This window comes from Euphorbia lathyris, chromosome 1, assembly GCF_963576675.1.
Source record: "Euphorbia lathyris chromosome 1, ddEupLath1.1, whole genome shotgun sequence".
NCBI classification, from domain to species: domain Eukaryota; kingdom Viridiplantae; phylum Streptophyta; class Magnoliopsida; order Malpighiales; family Euphorbiaceae; genus Euphorbia; species Euphorbia lathyris.
The window spans coordinates 62171454-62190548 of record NC_088910.1 but is presented as its reverse complement, the minus strand read 5'-3'; the positions used below and the strand labels follow the sequence as shown (position 1 = coordinate 62190548).

Sequence of the window (19095 nt, the reverse complement as noted above, 5' to 3'; positions counted from 1 at the left end):
GCACAACATGCTCAACAATTCATTACAAATCATCAATATGAAGTTAACAATTTATGCTAGTTTTTTTTTATTAGGTAAAAGCTAACGGACACCCGGGGATGTTTGATAAGAAATATTTTTATTATTTTTTATATAATATGCATTAAGTAGTTTGATACAAATTAATTAATTAAAGACAAAAGGTTAAATAATTGTGCTAGATATATATTGTATTTATATTTTTTTTTATTAAAAATTTGCGCAATGCGCTTACATTAAAGAAGAAAGAAAAATCCCCACCAAACCCGGATGTGATTCGAACCCATGACCTCCCAAGGCATAGGTAAGCTCTCAAATTATCCTATATTTATGTTAATTAGCATAAATATAGGAGAATTACCATAAATACAATAGATATCTAATAAATTGAGCCAATTAATTAAATTAATAAAGCGAGCCAATAGAAATTCTTTGTTGAAGAATGGTTATGGAGAAGAAAATGTCAGATATTAATATGGAGTGGACCTTTAACTATCAGCTCAAGCTAAAATTCTTGATAGAATTTCGGATTAAGCCCATCCTGTCCCGGTGACTTATCCGGATGCATGGTCATTAACGCAACCGTGAACTCTTCCAATATAAACGGTGCAACCAACTTGTTGTTCATGTCCGTATCAACAAATCCCGGGAGAACTTCCAAAGTATTTGATAACACAGAAAAAGATGGAGAATAAACAGAGCTGAAATAATCCTTTACAAGGATTAGTATGGAATTTAAGTTATCAACGAACTGACCTGTGTCTGGCTGGAATATGATTCTGCTTCCTCCGATTTTTGACGCAGGCGTGGAAATTTTTTGTGTTGCGATCCCCGTCTTGAGCCCAGAATATTTTGGCTCTTTGCCTCAAGAAACTATCTTCATGCTCCAGCACCTCATTCAGTTTTTGTTTTGCATAAAAATACTGAACTAATAATTGTCGATCAGTTCTATCCCGCGCCTTCTCCATTACCCTTCGCCACTTTGCAATTTGTGCTTGAAATAAGACATTAAAGTCCCTTCCCCAATTATTCAACATCGCAGTACATGTCTCCAGCTTCCCAATCAGTGACCTCAATTTACTATTTATCCAGTTGGTTGTAATCGATTCAACAAACCCTGGCTACTTAGTCCATGTAGCTTCAAATAGAAATTTACTGCGTCTTTGTATTTGCGGAAGTCGAGCGAGCTGCAATCGAACGGGTGAATGATTCGAATAGCCTGCCGTTTTTGTTTGTAGTTGATAACCTACAAACAAATCCAGCCATCCCATCGAGGTGAAGACTCAATCCCATTTCTCCCGTACCCACCCTCAGTACCTATTCCCCTTTTCCAGGTAAATTGACTTCATTCCAATTTTAATTTTGCCAGACCATAATCTAATATCGCCTGAGCAAACTCTCTTATCAAACCTCTCGGATATGTACTCCTCCAATTTTTTCATCACTGTTTAAGATGCAGTTGAAATCACCCATGACCATCCATGGAATCGAATCTCCATCAGCTAAACCTTACAAGAGCTCCCACGATTCTTTGTGTTTAGCACAATCCGCAAAACCGTAGAAACCTACCAATCTCCATCTGACCACATCCTAGTTAGTAATCATGATGTCAACAGGGTAGTAGGAGAAGGGTGTACAAGGAGCTTTCCCGCACAGGCCCCAAATTTAAGGCGGCCCAATTTTTATTATTATACAAATTTAAATAAATTATTGTTATTAATTATTATGTGAAAAATTAAGTAAAAGTCAACTTATCCAAAAAATTAACAATCTAAGAGTCTTAGGAGGCCCAATTTTTATTATTATTATTATACAATATCTAATTTAATTATTTTTATTATATTTATTATATTAAAAATCAAGTTAAAAGTATTTTGGTATTTCATTTTGTAGAAACATTATTATTATATGAACGTATTAATTTTTTTAATGAATAGGGTCTAATTTTTTTTTTATTTAGCACAGGGCCTCAAAAATGTTTAATACGACCCTAGATGTCAATATGGTGATCGGAGTAGCCTCTCAGCTCCACATCAGTCCCAGTCTTCCAGAGAAGTGCCAGCCCCCAACTGTTGCCACATTTATTTACTACCACACTATTGTCAAATTGTAACTGTTGTCGAATGCTTGTGATTCTACTTTCCTCAACTAAAGTCTCGATTAGAAACACCACTTCGGGTTTTTGGGACTTAATTACATCTTTCAATGCACGAACTGCCGGGTGGCTTCCCAAATCACGATAGTTCCAACTTAGTAGTATCATAATTCCTAGCGGTCCTGATTCACAGGACTCGCCGATACATTGTTTCCTGAACTCTCCTCATTCCTCAAAGAACCGAAGTTGTTCATTACTTACTGTTGCCCCTTTCATTTCCCCCCACCTTTCGCCTCTCTACAGCACTTTCATGATTCTATGAGTTCTATTTTGATATCCTTGTCATTCCCCATCACCTCATTATTATCCAATTTTTTTGTACCACTGTCACTACTAACATTCTCCATTGTCTGAATATTCATTCTCGATCCAGACAATGCCGAGATTACCACATCAGGTTACCTACTACCTCGACCTCCATCTTGCACTCCTCCCTTATTCACAATGTTCGATATGTCTTGAAGAGCCCCCGAGCTAGACTCCCCTTTTCTCGTGTTCTCAGACGTATATTATCCCCCCCCCCCCATCTACCCACATTCCCTTCTCTCAACCATCAGGCACCACTCATATCCCCCCTCTCCGAATTGGAGCCTTTATCGAATCACCTCACTCCCTTGGCATTTCTATCCCATTACATTCAAATAGCTTTTCACAAAATTTATCTGAGTGCCCCATTAAGCCAGACAAATAGTAGAATACTCTGAGTACAAAACCTTCTTTAAGCACACAACTAAAGCTTTGAGGTGAGGTATAGTATAGATGGGCTAAATAGCATGAACTCAGGCCTATAACAACTTTTCCTTTTTATACAACTATTTCTTTCTACTGTATAAAATAGTGCCTTATTTTTAAGTTTACGACCATTAAATACCCCAACCCAACATCTCTCTTCTCAAATTTCATCTTCTTTTTTTCACTTTAGTTTATTTTTTTACATTTTCATTCCGAATCTTATGTTTCTATCCTTGAAGTTTTGGGAATTATCCAAGTAAAAGAAAAATCCAGCATATAGAAAGTCATTTTTAGTTTGAAATAGACTACATTTTAAATTCAGGCTGTGTTGTTGGTTGTTCTATATATTTGGTGTGTGTTTTTTTTTTTTTTTTTTTTAATCTGGATTTTATTGCCTTCTATGTTTCAGATCTCATTTTTATAGTTTTTTTTTATGATTTGAAATAAATAAGGAAAATTTACACATAAATTCATATTTAAAAAATTATATACAACTATGTAGTAATTTGAATAATATCAAACTAAATAAATCATTGTTTTTTTTATATATATTTTAAGAACTAGATTTTATGAATTAGAGGCCTAAGATATATATTTTTTAGGACTTATAATTTATGAATTGAGGTCTAGAATTTATAAATTACGCATAAATTCACATTTTATTTGTGATATATAGAAAATAGTGACATATTGAAAATTAAGTTTTGTAATATGATTTAATTATAATTTTATAATTAGATATCATTTTCATGTAAAAAAACCCAATAAATAATGTAGGAATAAATGGAGTAAACAGGTCTAGCCCATTAATCGATCCATTTATGGCCTGTCCGTAACCTAATCTGTTAGGGTTAGGTGTTAGGGTTAGGGTTAGGCTTAGCTATAAATAGATAGCTATGTAGGCTAAACCTAAGGATCACAATACACAAGTTTACCATAGTGATAACATAATATATAGAAAATACTGCACAAGGCAATTCTTTCTCCCTACACCCACACAGCCACCTCCCCCTTCTGTTCCTTGGTGTACGTTCTTAGTTCGTGGAACAATGGTGGTGACTGCTCATATGGTCAAGGTTGTAAAAAACATTAGACGCTAGCCGAGTGGACATGACCCTCGAAGATTAATCGAATTTATATTTTTATATTTTTTATTGATTAATAACCAAATTGTCATATAAATCTGAGAAACTAGACCCATATTTCACTACAAAAAAAACGATTATTGGGGACAATTAAAATTGTCCCTAAAAATAAGAAAAATTGTCCCCTTTGCTTTTGGAGACAATTTTAATTGTCCCTTGGTTTCGTCCCCTATGCGAGCGTACCCTATTCTATAGGAGACAAAAATATGATATCGTCCTCATTTTTTGGGACGATTGTCGTCCCTAAGAATAAGGACAAATGTCGTCCTCATTTTGAGGGACGGTTATCGTCCCTCTTTCTAGGCACGATTATCGTCCCCATACAAAGGACACAAATTTTGTCTCTATCTTTAGAGGACTATTTTTTATCGTCAAAGAAAAGGACAATTATCGTCTTCATATAAAGGAGACAACTTTTGTCCCTATTCTTATAGGATGATTTTTTGTCTACAAATTAAAGGACAATTGTCGTCCCCATGCAAAGGAGACAATATTGGTCCTTAAATATTCTGTCCAAAATTGTCAAACCATAAAATGAAATAAATATGCAATTTTGGATTGAAGAGAGCTACTATAAAATGTCGCAGAAACTTATGTTGAAATTATAGCATTCATCCTTAATTAGGAAATACAAATGTTTTAGAAAGAGACAAAACTGTCTTAAAGTATCTACGTCCTGAAATTCCATACTGCAGCCTTTAATTGCAACAGATTTGCTAATGCCTATAATGGTAGGATCAACACTCGCAGAGAAAGTTATGCATGACTAAAACAAGTGTTCTATTGAAAATAAAAGCAGAAAAAAAACATAAAACTTAAAAGCATGAATATCAGGGATGCACAACAGAATAAATGAATATCAGGGATGCACAACAGAATAAACAAAAGAGAAACAAACAACACATGAGTTTACATACCTATGAAAGAACTTTGAACGGCTGCTGCTGCAAAAAAAGGAGCCAACTGCAAAACAACCTGCTACAACAACCACGTTAGCATACAACAATTAAACATCAAATTAACAAAGGAATCACAATTCCAATGTACGCATAATGTGTATATAAAATTGGAGGTTAAGGTCTGGTCAAACTTTCAAGACAGGTGACAAAATTGAAGTTTAAAACAAGCACTGACAATTGTAACAATTGTAACTTAAGGCAGTATCAGGACACAAAATTGGAAGAGAAGATGAATGGCATTTTAATTTCGATTCAAGCATATATTTCAGAATTATAGAAAAAATAACCAACCTTGAATCTTGTGAAAGTTTAGCTGGTAGATATAATTTACAGCTCAAAACCTGCAATTGCACATTTTTATAATCGTTTCTGTTATCAAATAGCCAAGTACTATATAATGCAATACAAGAGCATCATCGAAACCGAGTATACCTGACTCCAGCTACCAGGAGTTGTACATAAATCAACAACATGCTTTGCCACTGAAAATCAAGTCACGATTAAACAACAAAGGTGAAAAAAGCACTATGTGAACATTTTCAATTCATCACCATGTTAGACAAAAATGAATTGAGTTTCAGACAGAGAATGCACCTTCAAATATGTTGAATTCTTCATGGATGAATCTAGAAAAACCCCAAATGCTATTGCAGCAACCAAAATCCCCAAGTTGTTGAGACCTACCCTAGTACCAGCAGCTCAATCAAAATACAGACACAAACAAACACCACTAGAACAATCAAACCAAAAAATAATCAAATTCGAAAGATGAGAACATCATCGACCATTGAAAAATCAGAAAAATTGGCCTATAGGTAATAACTATCCAAGTTGGCCTTATAAAAGGTTTGTAACATAAAGCATGATTTGATTAGTTAAGTCTCTCAAATTGAGAGAAAGAAAAGAAAAACAATGAATAAGAGATTTGGAGCAGCCTACCGGCACCGTTGCAGGGATGGTGTTGTGTTGTTGTCATTCTCGCGGGTGCCTCCGTTGTTCACAACCTTGTAATGAAATTCAGTTGTTATTTTCGTCTGTAGTTTTCATGCCTATGAAATGTTTGATAAATTGTATAAATGACATGAATTTTGGAGATGCTACCTCAAGACAAGCAAACTGAATCTTCTCTGCAATCTCACAATTCATATTATTAATATAAGCAACATGCACAACGGATAAAATTAAGTGTCTTCATTCTAATACAAAATGTGAGATTGATCACGCGGATCTCCTCATGAGCATGGATGAACAGAGATATGGTGCAAAACGTTCCTGAATAATAGTCAACAAGATCACATGTAAGATGTTAATGGTCCATGTTAGAGAAATACTACTTGGCTTTGCAAATAACAAATGTGTCCAGCCATGGTTCTAGGACTGCAGTTAATGCAAAGAGAAACTATAAACATAAAAGCTTCTACTGAAGAATGTGATTTGAACATCATATTTCACGTGATTATATATTGAATAGGACCAAATCAATATTGCTGCTCTAGCATATTTAATAGGACCAAATCAATGACAAAACTTCAATTACAGTGTGATAAACAGTAAAGAAACATCAGCATCCATAAATTTCTGCAGTGGAGAAACAAGCATACCTTAATAGAGACTAATACGAAGTAGAAAGTAATGAAGCTAAGACATTTTCCAGAACACGAGTCATTACAAAGACCTGCACACATATAGCATGGAAATTGACAAACTTTAGAATAACTAACTTATGTAATTAAAAACCTGAAAAAATAAGAGGTGAGGCTGTTAATGTGGCCAATAAGTTGGTACAGATCTAGCTACTTACGGGTTTTAAGCATGACCAGAAGATCTCGAAGTAACATGATTACAATAACATGTCTGAACCAGTAGAGGAACATGTTGTACTTGCCCTTTCATATGGGAAAAAAGAATATGTTTTAATGATGTACAATAATATGAAAAAAGAAAGAAACCCCATTTCAGATCTTATAAGGAAAAAACCTAAGAAGAATAAAATTAGAGAGTACTATGAATCAGTCGAGTATTCAAAGAGCTTCCCTTTATGGGAGAAGACAATCAGAGCAACTTCAGCATCACAAAGAACAGAGATCTCATGAGCTTTCTTCAATAAACCAACTCTTCTTTTTGAAAATGTTACTTAAGCATCACAAAGAACAAACTAAATCCAAGAAAGAACTAAAAAGGATAAATCCCTAACCTGAAAAAGAGAGAGAGAGAGAGAGAGAGTTTATAAATGGGATTATTTTCTTTCTCCTTCTTCCTATATGTGAAGCATTTCCTAACAAGGCATGCACACGTATAGAATGGTTAATGGTGAAATAATGGTGGTTTATATGGGATGTATGGCGGTTTTCCCCAAACCACTCTGGTCTTTGTTAGTACATCACTACAAAATTCCTACACCATACGCAGAAACACAAGTGAATGCCAAACGTTTTTCAATGATATATACTTTAGTACATCGCTGCACAATTCCTACATCGTCATGTTTTAATACCCTAATAACGAAATGCAATTAAAAAGAATCAAGATATATTATTTTAGATGCCAAATGAAGACACTTACATCAGCATTCAACTTCTCAAGCTCTTTCTCACTCTTATTCTTCTTATCAAACAACGCTTTTGAGGTTACATTGATAATTTGTTCATAAAAGTTAAATTAGAGATATAGGCAAATAGTCTAGAAACCTCAAGCATACGAACTATAACACAACTGAGAATGAAAAGGCGTGAAACAGAGAAAAAACAAAAAGGATAAATGTAGAGACCCAAACCTGAAATCTTTAGCAATCAAACTGCAAATAGCTTGCCCAAATTGCAAATTAGTGTAAACCAAAGTTTGAAATCTAAAGTAGCAACTTCTAGAGCCTCCGTAAGAGCATTTTGAAGATCAAATTGCATCAAGGATGTCGCCATTTTCGCAGTACTCTTTATGGACGTGAGGCAAAGAGCCATGAAGGTACATTTTATGTTTCATTATAACCTCTTGGAGACTACGCGCTTTTTCCGTGAACTTCACCTGTCAGTCGAAGCATTCCAAAATCAGTACATTTTATGTTTAATCATATACAAGTTTTACCGGTTTCCACTTTTGCATATAAGACTTCATATTTAGCAGACAATAGTTCAGGAAAATGTCTATAAGCAGAAACATGACTTGGCAGGAAAAAAAAGAACTAGGATAAAATTGGCCAACATAGTTCATGAAAATTTTCAAACTGTCAAGTGTACACTTTAAGTTACCAAATAGGTTAATTTTAGAGAAACTTACAACAGAGAGCCTTCGTAACCGGCCATCTTTCACCCTTTGCCGCAAATCCTCACATTCTTCTTGCAAAATAAGACTAAATAAGTTAACTATGTATGGAATGCAACCTACGCAACGACATACTCAACTAAAATCTACTGTAACCTTCACTATTACATGTGGATTTAGTTTAATGTTCATTGAATTAATCACTAAAAACAATCTTCCAAGGTGTTGATAAATACTTCAGCTATTAAATGGTAAAAGATTGTAAAAACAGGTAATTGCTTAGAATGAAACATCCTAAATACTTCAGCGTCAATAGCGTCTAGCTTTATCCATCATATTTTTCACCAAAAGAATTATGATAATATCAAGTTGCATTGCTAGATGGAGCATTGTGATCCCTTTTGGACTTGTGTTATTTCCTAGCATGATTAACATCTACACTGTAAGAGCCACAGTTGAAACAGCAAGCAGGCTCGCCCACTATTTCCAAGCCTCTATAAAAGGAAAAGGAAAGATAAGATGTAAGAGATCTGAGGTCCTCCAACATTATAAACACACAAGGAAATAAAATAGGGATATAACTATGTTATAAGAGTCGTAATGATCCAGGCAACTATAATAAATTAAATCGAAATCAAATCAAATAAAAAAAAATCAAAACTGTAGAAATCAGAAAAGAATTAGTAAAAGAATTACAATTCATGCACACACTAGCAAACTAAGATTGGGGTAAAAAGACTGCCCTCAAATTAAATACCTCTATCTCATTTTCAACAACCAAAAATAGAAAGTTTGTTCAAGCACCTGAATAGATGTAATCTCAAGGTTACACGGATCCTTCATAGTAGCAAAAGACAATGTGTTCAATCTACCATGGTACAATTTCTCCTTGACCGTATCAAGCTACTATCTCGAAGTGCCAGTCGAAGAGGAGCATGTCGAGTGAAGAAGGAGCCGTTGAGAGGAATAACTCGAACTGTTGAAGGGCTACACAAACAGGGGTGGCTATTAGCAAAATTATTTAAACTATACTGAATTAAATTTTATGCAAAGGAATAGCCATAATTTGGCCGGCTTCACTGGAACTATAGGTTTATAAGTGGCAAAAATCAAATTCATATATGCTTAAGGAGGAAATAATGAATAAAAGAAAATATTAGAATGTGGCCAATGAATCTGCCAGGTATAAAGTTTATTTTACATTTATAATCTAGATCTCATAATTCTAATCTAGATCCTCTACATCTTATGAAGAGGTAGGTAGTGATCACAAAGAAAGAATCTATGTATAGGAATGTATAGTTATGTTAAGCATACAACTGTGTAAAAAATAAGAAATTAAGAAATTAACCATACCATTTAGAATTCTGAAAATTCAAGAAGTTTCCACACTCAAACAAGACCTTAGTTGTCATCTCCTTTTCCAACCTCCAAATATAATTCAAAACCACCAAATGTTCAGTAATGGCAACTTCAATATTCTGTTTAGTGGAAAAAAAAATAATGTTTCTAATAAGGCTCTTTCTGTGATTCTGTTAAATCTTTGCTAATAACATCACGAAATCAATTCTTCAAATTAAAACAAAAACCCTAACATGCGATTGACCCAAAATTGTTTAAAACCCTAAAAAAATCAATTCATAAAATTAAAAAACAAAAACCTGTTGTGCCACATGCAGCTTCTGTCGTTAGACTAGAGAAGAAGGGAAGAAGGGGAGAAGGTAGATGGGTCAGGGAAAGGGAAACAGCGAGAGAGCGAGCTTAGATTGAGGGAGCGAGAGAGTTTGATCGCACGAGAGAGAGAGAAAGAGGCGGTAGAGAACTTGAGGGATTTTCAATTTCAGAATTTTTATTTTACTGAATTTCTTTGATTTTGTTTTTGGGGGACTTGTTCCCGCTGATTATTTTGGGACAATTAATGGAGAGATATTTTTATATAAACACTCCGTCTATTTAAATTTGTCCTCTATTCTCACCTTAAAAAGAATTGGGCACTGTATCATCATTTGTCTTCCTTACAAATTTAACAATATACTTTGAGGACAATATAATTTAATTGTCTCTAACTATTTGTACCCAAAACTCCATTTTCTTGTAGTGTTTGTCATTTTTATTCCGTTGTCACGTATTTTATATTTTCTAAATTAGTCATTTTTAATTTAAAACCTAAACTTCGTTGTTTGAATCCCGTAATAAATTTATGACTCAATTTGGATAATTTGGGATTAAAATGAAGTTTTATATTAGATCTACGTGTTTTTAAGGTATTGGGAAATTTAGGGGACTGTTTTGGATATTTGAAAGTTTCTGTCACAAATAACGGTTTAGCGACACAATGACTGTCAGTAAATCTGCTTGAAAAAAAGGGGGTTTTAGGAATTTTTGGCATTTTTGATAAGTTGTTTGTATTATATTTGTAATTCATGTTATTTATGTAATTATTTTGTATTTATTTCATTTAATTATATAGTTTATATTTATATTTATTTCTTATATATATATATCATATAGTTTTATGTTTTATATTTACATTCATTATATCTATATATATATATATATATATTATATTTCTTTGTTATACTTATATATCATATAGTTTTATACTCATATTTATTATATATATATATATATATATATATATATTATAATTTTTACATTTATATTTATCATGTAGGTGCCTTCTATATTTATTATGTATATATTTTATAGTCTTTGTTTATTTGTTATATATAGTTTTACATTTATTTTATACATATATACGTATATAGTTTTATTTAATATATAGTTATATTCATTTTTTATTTTATATATCATATAGTTTTCCCAAATATTATATATATGTATTATATAAAATATTTATTATTGGTATGTTTATTATTTTCATAATTACATATTCAATATACATATTACTACTACTTATTATTTATTTCAATATGCATATGTATTTTTACTATTGTCTTTTTTATATATATATATATATATATATAGGATTAGGTTATGCTTACTTTGTTTTTACCAAGTAAACATTACTTTATATATATTATCATTTATTATGTATATAGTATATCCATATCGACGGTCGTCTCTTCCTCTTAGTTAGTACCGAAAACATCGTCCATCTTTTCAGCCGTTATGCCTTCTCTAAGGAATCAAGACATCCATATGGCCTCCTCTCGGACTCTGCATTCTCCAATCTCTAGGGAGGATATGAACACAGTGCATCTGTTTTCTAGGGATTCGTTCGCTAAACAAAAAACGCCAGAGGTCATTAATCCACCTGAGAAATCAAAGTCTCACACGCCAATAAAAACATTGTCGGACATCGTCGCCAATATCTCATCAGATTCAATTGACACTAATTCGGTGCAACAGCCAATGGTGATGGATATCAGCGGAACTACTGTGGTTAAGATTCTGCAACGCTACTATACTGAACGACTATAGACGTGCAAATTTTCAGTATTTGGTCGCATTACCTTGAATAAAGGCGAGTCCCTATGGAATCACAGTGACCTAAAATCCAAGTTGAATAAAATTTGGTCGAGAACCATGGATTGGAAACTAACTTCATTAGGGAAGGGCTTCTATCAAATTGTTTTACCTTCACATAAAGCTCTGCAACAGGTCTCGGCGAGTGGGGCTCTATTCCTCAAACCTGGGATTATGAGATTCTCCCCTTGGTCTCTCGGTTTTGATCTGGCAAACCACAAATCAACATTAGAATAGGTCTAGGTGAAGATTTATAATCTGCCCTAGGATATGTGGGATAAGAGAATTATTACAAGCATCACCAAATTTATTGGGATTCCGATTCGATTTGACAGAAATACAATTGATGGGGAATTGGGTCATTATACTCGGGTTTCGATTGGCATTGACTTGGAAAAACCTCTCCACCACACCATCCAAGTTGGCGTGGATCATTTCAAAGTCTAGGTCAAACTGGAGTATGAAAACTTACCTGCACTCTATTCAAAGCGTCAGGTTGGGGGACACGTTGTGCCTAATTGTAGAAGAGGAAGACAAGACTCACACCCTCCTAAAACTACAGTAATGGAGTCGAAGGAAAATAATGATTTGTCTTCCCGAAACCAAACACATAATCATACTGATATATCCGTTACATCGTTAAGGGAAAGGAAGCGTAGTGCCTCCAAGGGTCGACATCCACAAAAATGCATATGGCGGAGGGTATTAAACAAACCTTCACATGCAGACATCCTAGTAAGCTCGACGATTGACAGAATCATAACAACTAATTTTCAAAATTCGCATCGGCTCCAGTCCCGGCAATCAATAGTGAGTGACAACTTATGATCTACAAATCACCGGCTGATGAGCAACCGGAACTAGTTCTCCCTTCGTCTTAACCTATACAATAGTATCAGGGTTTAGAAGAGAGGGCAAACGACCACACTTGTGGGGGAATGCGTGAGATTCTTTTGAATTAGGATAATTCTGTTTCTGTGTTTAATAGTAACGAATAGGTGCAATCATGGGCGGACGAGTGTGATAATAATGCTCCCAAGCAAGGAGAATGGATGACTCAATTTGGGAAGAAAAGGCAGATTCACCAGGAGAATATGAAGGAGCCCCGTGTTAGGCGCAAGGGCAGACCTCCCAAGCGTTATCAATTATTGTACTATATTGGAACTGCCGGGGTGTGAGCAATCACAGAATGCAACGCACGATCTCTCAATTTTGCTTTCAGTTCAAACCTCATTTTCTTTGTCTCGTTGAGCCAATGGTGGAACTGGATAGAATCCCACTCAGGTACTGTCAGAGTTTGGGTATGAAGTTTATCTCTGGGAACCTCTGGCTGGTCCCGTAAATGTGGCTTTTTGCAAAAAAAATTGACTTGACTCGATAAACTTGTTTAACAGTGCTGAGTAGCACATTACTATTGACTACAACTCTTATGGCTCCGATTATAGACTACCTTTTGTCTACGGACATGTTTTGGCATCAGGGAGATTACATGTTTGGAGCGATATTCTCAACATCATATGTACTTCTCCAACTAACTAGATGATTTTGGGTGATTTTAATGCTGTTTTGGGGGCACATTAAAAAACCGGTGTTGCACCGTCTGTGGGTTTTTGCTCGAATTTCAAAGGTTTTATTGATGCATGTGGACTATCTTATTTTCCTTCTACTCTGTTCGTCTCTGCCTAATAATCCTTGCGTATTCTCCCCTGACCTCTTGTATTAAGGGCCTCCTCGCACCCTTCACCCTAGTTCCTTTGGATCGGTCCCTAGTCTGGACCATATTGACATTTTTATTTATTGCAACTGATTACACTATAGGATCTAAATCTATTACACTTGTCTATGGAGGTTCGATATTCACTGATCATTGCCCCCTCACTCTTATCGAAGGTTAGGGAAGACACGTTTGTGATTCCATCCAAGGCATAATTAAACAAAAAAGAACAAATTGAAATCTGAATCTAAAGGCACAACCTTCTTTATCACATAAGCCTCTTCGAGCGAAGAAAGATCAAAGTCAAATTCAAGTTGGTTCAAGTCTAGGGAGAAATGCTGATATGACAAGGATCCATAGTACTTGAAACTGCACACAAGACGTAATGTCAACATAAAAAACCCAATATTCCCTTAATAAAAAAAGAGAGAATAATGAAAGATAGGTATGACATATGAAACCATAAGTACACTCTAAATACGATACATTTGGTCAGGGGCTGAACCACCATCATTATAATTGACTCTAACTCTAGGCATGTGCCTCTCTTCATACTCATTCTTCCATCCCTCTAAGTAAGCGATCCGCCATTTCAAAAATATGTAACTCCCATTATCCAGAAAGATCTTAGTTAATGTCCCCCCATCTCTCTTCGGACTATCATTTTGGATTCACATTCAGTTTACTTCCTCCACCTCTTTAGGTGTCCACTATCTTAAGACCAACCAAATACTAGGAGATGTCGGGTCCCGATTCCAATTCATAGGGTAAGGAAACACTTGGTGTTCAGTTGATGATAGCATTTTATTCTTATATTTTTACTTCTTTTTCATATGGGTTTTAATGTGTTTTAATCTTTTTTTTGGGCTTATTAGAAGTAATTTTACAAGTTAGATACATTTTGGAGGCTAAGGAATTAGTTTGCTAGAAATTGGGTTAAATTATGACACTTTTGGTTATTGATCTTTGTTACTTATTTCAGGTTTTCACCCGCGTCGAGTTTTAAATCTAAAGAAGGTCTTAATCAAAGTTGAAGTATACATTTCAAGCTTTCCGAAAAGCTATTACGGGATGAAATCCAAGTTCGTTTTAGTCCCCAAATAAAGCTGTAAAGTTAGTCAAGTGGAGATGTTATTTGAAGAATTTTCAATTCAAGACCTGTTGACAAAATAGATATTATCTCGGGCCTCTGTTATCCAAATTGAGTGATTCAAAAGCCCAAATTCAAGTACATTTCAAGGGCTATGTTTTCTCTGAAGAGCCCAGCTTGAGATACAAATGTTTTGGGTATGAAAAATGCAGTACAAGATTTCTGGCGAATTTGTTGGAAGAAAAATCTGATATTATTCAAATTTTATTATTTGAAATAAGAGGATTATGTGGGATTCAATTAGTTGATTACCTAATTTGTTGGAGAAAATCTCTCCATTATTTTGACCCTTTGATCCTATAAAAAGGGGAGAGAAATGTACAATAGAGCATCCTTTTTTTTCATTCTTTTGAGATTTAGTTTTCAATCATTTGTTTGTGTTGCAAAGTCATGAGTTGCTAAAAACATCTGTTTGGATCTTTAAATTCATTTATATTTAATCGATCCAATAAAGTGGAAAACCGATGCATTCGATGAAATTAAATCGTTTGAATTGCATTTGTGAAAAATATTCAATCCATCTTAAATAATCCAATTCGAGTATTATTGGGTGGAAATAGGTAGCTTTTCTAATTTCTAAGGCTGTTTACATTCTAAATTCTAAAAGCTTATTTAGAATTGATTGATAAACAAGGTTTATTGGTGGATCAATTCCCTTTTAAATTACAATTAAGGAAAAGTAGAGTATTAGAACTTGTTAGTATTCATAACCATTTCATTTGAGAGAGAAATTTATATTTCTATTCGATGATCAATTAAATGGGATCAATACTGAAATAGATCTTGACTGGAAATTTTCTTATCATTCTTAAAGTCTTAATTTAATTATTTACTTTCAATTGATCAACAACAATTTAAACCCCCCCCCCCTCTTTTATTTATTGTTTATTAAAAATTCAGATTATAATATCAGTCTTTGTGGATTCGACCCTGCTTACTGTTTCTACAAAATTTACAGAGTAGGAAATAATATTTGTTGGTTTCGACACCTAACAAATTTTGGTACCGTTGCCGGGGACTGTTATCATTATTTTCTGAATTTTTATAACCCATACTTCTCGTGGAAGTGATTTTCAATTTGATCCTGAAATCGAGAGGACTACTCGTCATTTGAGAAAACGTGCTAAACTTCAAAAAATTTCCTCTAATTCTTCTTTTGTGACTTCTGGGACAGAATTTAGTTTGTCAAATTTTTTTGAAGAATCTGAAATCATGGCTGAACAACCTTTGCGTAGGGCCAGTAATCCAGATGTCAATCAACAACCATTGTGCATAGAGTTAGCACAAACTGATGCGAATTTTGAATTAAAATCTGGGTTGATTCACCTGCTTCCTAGTTTTCGTGGACTTTCAGGTGAAGATCCCCATAAACATCTCAAAGAATTTCATGTTGTTTGTTCTGGCATGAAACCACAAGATGTGAATATTGACCATATTAAAATGTGAGCTTTTCCGTTCTCTTTAACGGATAAGGCAAAAGATTGGTTATATTACTTACCTTCGGGAACTATCACAACTTGGAATGAATTAAAGAAACAATTTCTTGAAAAATATTTTCCTGCTTCGAGAGCTACAAATATTAGAAAAGAAATTTGTGGGATTCGCCAAGGTAGTGGAGAAACTCTCTACGAATATTGGGAGCGATTCAATCAGTTGTGTGCAAGCTGTCCCCATCATCAAATTTCTGACACCCTTTTAATCCAGTATTTCTATGAAGGTTTGTTGTTGTCAGATCGAAACATTATTGATGCATCAAGTGGTGGTGCTTTGGTGGATAAAACGCTTACTCAAGCAAAGGAATTAATCTCAACAGTGGCTGCCAACATGCAACAATTTGGTGTTCGAAATGATGCTGCAGCCAAGCATGTTAATGAGGTGAGTATTAATGCAATTGAAAAATCTTTGAATAATCTGACCTCTCTTGTGCAAAAGATTGTTGGAGGAAATCATCAACAGGTCAAGTCTTATGGAGTTTGTTCAAACCCTGACCATACATCGGATATGTGTCCGAGTATTCAAGACGAAGAGCAAGTCAATGCCATAGGAGGTTTCCAAGGGCAGCAACAACAAAGGAGATATGATCTGTATTCTTCAACTTATAATTCCGGATGGAGAGATCATCCAAATCTTAGTTACGGACCAAAACCAAATAATTATCAGCAGCCCATATCTCAGCCTAGACCACATGTGTCTCAAATGCAAATTCAGGTAATTCTCTTGAACAAATTGTCACTTCTCTTGCTACTAATGTTCAACAAATGCAGCAAAATACTTTAGCATTTCAGCGGGATGTGAGCACATTTCAACAGAATACTTTAGCTTTTCAAACTGATGCGAAGGCTAGTATTCAAAATCTGGAGAATCAAATGAGTCAAATTGCCATAACTGTGGGAAAGTTAGAGAACCAGAATTCTGGAAGGCTTCCGTCTCAACCTGAAGTGAACCCACATCAAAATGCAAGTGCCATTACACTAAGGAGTGGGAAAGAATTGGAAGAACCAATGAAAAAGTCTTCAAACTATGCGTTGGAGGAGGAAATTGAGAAAGAAATAGAGCTATCCAGCAGTGAAATTTCAAAGCCAAAACAACCTTATGTTGTTCCACCTCCATTTCCAAATAGATTGGCAAAATCTAAAAAGGAGCAGTAAGACAAAGAGATTCTAGAAGTGTTTCGAAAGATGGAAGTAAATATTCCCCTTCTTGATGCCATTAAGCAAGTGCCAAGGTATGCAAAATTCCTTAAAGATTTATGCACTAACAAAAGAAAATTGAAGGGAGATGAGAAAATTCACATGGGAGAAAATGTTTCAGCTATGTTCCAAAAGAAATTACCATCGAAATGTAAGGACCCAGGTATGTTCACCATTCCTTGTAAAATTGGTAATTTGAAAGTGGAAAGAGCAATGATAGACTTAGGAGCATCGATAAATGTCATGCCTAGCTCAATTTATCATTCTTTGAACATGGGACCTTTAAAAGAAACAGGAGTAATCATTCAATTAGCTGATAGGTCCAATGCATATCCTGAAGGAGTTTTAGAGGATGTCTTAGTGCAAGTTAATGAGTTAGTGTTTCCTACAGATTTTTATGTATTAGATATGGAGGAAGATCATTCTTCCAAATCTGTACCGATTTTGTTAGGAAGGCCATTCTTGAAAACGTCAAGAACAAGGATAGATGTTGCTGAGGGTATTTTAACTATGGAATTTGATGGAGAACTGATTAGATTTAATATTTATGAAGCCATGTGTTTTCCTAGTGATGTTAATTCTATTTTTGTTATTGATATAATTGATAATCTAACTCAGCCAATTTTTGAGTTAACTGATGGAGATAACTTGAAGTTAGTTATTAATGGAGGAGTTAATTATAAAGAGCTGAAAAATCTTGAAGTAAAATATGACATTTGTGAAGAGATGAAAAATTCAGTTTCTGAATTGGAAAGTTTGAAACATATCAGGTATAAAGTGTCTGACATTAATCTTCCAATAGCTAACAATAAGCTTCTTCCATCTATTTTACAGGCACCCAATTTGGAGTTGAAAATTTTACCTGAACATCTGAAATACACCTATTTTGGTGATAATCAGACTCTTCCTGTGATCATTTCGAATAAATTGACCTCTTTGGAAGAAGAGAAGCTTGTGAGAGTCCTCAGAGAATACAAGGAAGCCATTGGATGGACAATTGCTGACTTAAAAGGCATCAGTCCTTCTATTTGTATGCACAGGATTTTGCTAGAAGATGGCTACAAGCCGACACGAGAAGCTCAGCGTAGGCTTAATCCACCAATGATGGAGGTAGTAAAAAAAGAAGTTATGAAACTTCTAGATGCAGGTATGATCTTCCCAATTTCTGATAGCAAATGGATTAGTCCAGTTTAGGTAGTACCGAAAAGAACTGGTTTTACTGTGGTAAAAAACGATAATGGTGAATTGATTCCAACCCGTGTGCAAAATGGGTGGAGAGTCTGTATAGACTATAGAAAACTGAACTCTTCCACAAGGAAGGACCATTTTCCCCTACCCTTTATTGATCAAATGTTAGAAAGGTTGGCGGGTCGTTCTCATTATTGTTGTCTTGATGGCCATTCTAGTTTTATGCAGGTACCCGTAGCACCCGAAGACCAGGAAAAAACAACGTTTACATGCCCTTTTGGTACATTCGCCTACCGTCGTATGCCGTTTGGATTATGTAACGCACCTGCAACGTTTCAAAGATGCATGTTAGTATTTTCTCAGATTATGTAGAGAATATCATAGAGGTATTTATGGATGACTTTACTATCTATGGTAATTCATTTGATGATTGTCTAGAAAATCTGATTAAAGTGTTAAAAAGATGCATTGAAACAAATTTGGTGTTGAATTATGAAAAATGTCACTTCATGGTTGATCAAGGTCTAATATTAGGTCATATAGTATCATCAAAAGGGATTGAGGTTGATAAATCTAAAATTGACTTGATTAGAACTTTAC

The 19095-nt window shown here is 34.6% G+C and overlaps 1 long non-coding RNA gene and 1 other non-coding gene across 2 annotated transcripts; both read right to left on the bottom strand.

The window, feature by feature from the left end:
- Window positions 1-6198: 6198 nt before the first annotated feature.
- LOC136207423 (uncharacterized) lies at window positions 6199-7894 on the bottom strand. The gene is made up of 4 exons (XR_010676619.1): window positions 7783-7894; window positions 6811-6895; window positions 6611-6684; window positions 6199-6281 (listed from the first exon to the last, which is right to left on the bottom strand). It is a non-coding gene; the product is annotated as an uncharacterized lncRNA (long non-coding RNA).
- An 8298-nt stretch (window positions 7895-16192) lies between these two features.
- LOC136216217 (small nucleolar RNA R71) lies at window positions 16193-16299 on the bottom strand. Its single transcript, XR_010683208.1, has one exon. It is a non-coding gene; the product is annotated as a small nucleolar RNA R71 (small nucleolar RNA).
- Between the last annotated feature and the right edge of the window lie 2796 nt (window positions 16300-19095).